This window comes from Apium graveolens, unplaced genomic scaffold, assembly GCF_009905375.1.
Source record: "Apium graveolens cultivar Ventura unplaced genomic scaffold, ASM990537v1 ctg5671, whole genome shotgun sequence".
In the NCBI taxonomy this organism is placed as follows: Eukaryota; Viridiplantae; Streptophyta; class Magnoliopsida; order Apiales; family Apiaceae; genus Apium; species Apium graveolens.
Window position 1 is genome coordinate 1 of NW_027419049.1, and position 3,084 is coordinate 3,084.

The 3,084-nt window shown below is 40.3% G+C and overlaps 1 non-coding gene across 1 annotated transcript; it reads left to right on the forward strand.

Moving 5' to 3' along the window:
* The first annotated feature begins 1,188 nt into the window (after positions 1-1,188).
* On the forward strand, positions 1,189-1,291 carry LOC141702769 (small nucleolar RNA R71). Its single transcript, XR_012567255.1, has one exon. It is a non-coding gene; the product is annotated as a small nucleolar RNA R71 (small nucleolar RNA).
* Positions 1,292-3,084: the final 1,793 nt, after the last annotated feature.

Below are 3,084 nucleotides of genomic sequence, written 5' to 3' on the forward strand. Positions count from 1 at the left end.
CCAAGTCACATAAGCATCTGTCAAAAGACACTTTTCCAATAGTACACGGAATAGTGAAACTTCCTGGATCCTTAAGCTTCGGAGGCAACTTCTGTTGCAGCACAGTTCTGCATTCCTTCATCAGAGCAACAATCTCTAAATCATCTAGCTTCACTTTCTGAGAGACAATACCTTTATAAACTTTGCATAACTAGGCATTTACTCAAGAGCCTCCGCGAAAGGTATGTTGATATGAAGTTTCTTCAACACCTCCAGAAACTTCTTAAATTGCTTGTCCAGCTTTTTCTTCTGCAGCCGCTTAGGAAAAGGCGGTGGAGGATAGATCTGTTTCTCCCCTGTATTACCCTCAGGAGGAGTGTGCTCAACAGTAGTCTTCATTGGTTCCACTTCTACTTGCTGCTCTACTTCTTTCTCAACCCTAGCTTCTTCAGTCGACACTTGAGTTTGTTCGGGATTCGCAACCTTTCCAGACCTCAAAGTGATTGAACTTCAGTGTCACTAGGTAGTGTACCAGGTTGACGATTTAGCAAGGCATTGGTAATTTGTCCAATTTAATTTTCCAAGGTCTTATAAAAACAGCTTGACTCTTGCACATAAGTTTCAACTCCTTTAATTCAGATTTTTCATTAGCTTGTTGCTGTTGGAGTTGCTGCCTTGGTGCATATTGCGATAGCTGAAAACCAGGGGGGTTGTACTGCTTAGCTGGATACTATTGATACGGCTGTTGAACCGCATTCTGAGCATTGCTCCAGCTGAAAATAGGATGATTGCGGTTGTTGGGATGATAAGTGGCTGGCACGGGTTGCTGCGAACGCTGAAAGTTGCTCACGAACTGAGCTGATTCACTAGAAATTGCGCACTGATCAGTCTCATGGGCACCAGCACAAAGCTCGCACACACTAGTGATTTGATTAACTCCATAATTAGCCAAAGTGTCCATCTTCATCGTCAAAGCTTAAGTTGGGCAGCTATAGCAGTTGTTGCATCCAACTCCAGAATTTCAGCTACTTCTCCCGGAGTAGTCTTTGAGAAGGATTCTAGTATTTATTAGCAGCCATCAGTTCAATCAATTCATAAGCTTCATCGTAGCTCTTGGCCCACAAGGTTCCTCCTGATGCTACATCGAGCATATGTCTAGAAGTAGCACCCAATCCATTGTAAAAGATGTTTATAATCATCCAATCAGGCATGCCATGGTGTGGGCACTTCATTAGAATCTCCTTATATCCCAAGCCTCACACAGAGATTCTTCATTTTGCTGTGCAAACTGAGTAAGAGCATTCCTAATTGCAGCAGTCTTCGCCATAGGGAAGAATTTAGTGAGAAACTTTTGAGCAAGATATTCCCAAGTGGTGATAGACCCTATTGGTAGAGAATGTAACCAGCACTTAGCTTTATCCTTCAGAGAGAATGGGAAGAGTCGTAGCTTGATAGCATCTTCAGTCATATCATTGAACTTGAAAGTATCGCAGATCTCGATGAAATCTGATGTGCATGTTGGGGACTTCAGTAGGAGAACCCCCAAACTGAACTGATTTCTATCATCTGAATCGTTCTTGACTTGATCTAAAAGTGTTAGCCCTGATGGCTGGCCTGATGATGCTTGACAGAATGTCATTGATCTTAGGCTGAGAACCATCAAAGCCTTAGGATTTTCTGCTTGATCTCCCATCACTACTAAAACTGGTTCCTCGACTTTCTCTTCTTCTTCTACCTTCTTTTCTTCTTCAAAAACTTCCCTTCAAACCACCACAACTTCTTCCTCGGCTTTATCCAGAGTTCTCTTACGAGACCGTGAACGCGTATGCATACACCCTCGCTAGAGTACCTAAATAAAACAAGGAAACAATTAAGTAACAATGTCCGAGTCAATGAACTTTAACGACCACTGATGGAAAACACATAAACTAAAAATTAACATCGAGTCCCCGGCAGCGGCACTAAAAACTTTTTAGTCGATAAACACACGCTAAAATTACACGCAAGTATACGTGTTCGCAGGCAGTATAAGATATAAATCGGATTCGTTCCCACAAGGACTGGTTTAGGTTAACTTTATAATTTATGCTCGTAAGCAACAATGTATGGTTATTATTCAATGCTAGCAATTATAACTAAGGGAATAAGAATGATTGAATTAATATATATGACAAACATGGGATTCTAACTTTATTAAGTACTTCATTCAATAGCCTTTTCGTTCTTAACCTTAGCATGCAATGGTGATGACACTAATCAGATAACACAAAACTGATAAACACCAACTTTCATTGCACGAATACCATATTACCAGACATCCACAAAAGAGATAGAAGCTGAATAGACACCAATTATATTGAGACCCTATATGTCTATAGAATTTGACAACATAACGGTTTAAGCACAAGTTATCTATCTTGATTACATAGTAAGTAAGATGGTTAAAATTACCCATGAATTATGCATAACAAATACTTGAACCTATGCTAGCGTGGCAAGTTCTAAACCCTTAAATTTACTTTCGCTTCATTAAGGATTAACACACTATCTTATAAGTTCGCGATGCTCATAAGACAAATACGCACAACTAATACTAGGTTATCATACAATTACCACACATTAAGGCATTGAAACAAATCAACTGAAGAAATCCATAAATATATCCGCTAGAACCCCACGATAACGATTAGCCCATAATCGGACTCATCATCAACGTGGGTTCTGATGAAAGCATGGTATAATAAACGTAGTCTTTATAATGAATAATAAAACAAGGTTAACACAGGAGTGTAGGTTAACAAAACAAGAAACGAGCATCCAAGATTATAACTCAAAACAAAGATTCACAAGAATAAACTAGATCATCTTCGCCTTTGTTGAATTGTGCTATAGGTCTCTTGCCGTCTTCTCCTTAAGCTCTGTTATGTCTCTAACTTGGTATCCTCTGAAAACGAGCTTTAAAATTGTTTATATAGCAGCCCCATGCAAAGTAGAAGTCTTTCTCTCAAAAGCCAAGTAGAATCAGGATTCTTCTATCCGACGCGGCGCGGCGGCGCGCTTCACCAGCTCGGGCGTGCTGGGTTTCAGATGTTTGGGCGCGGCCGC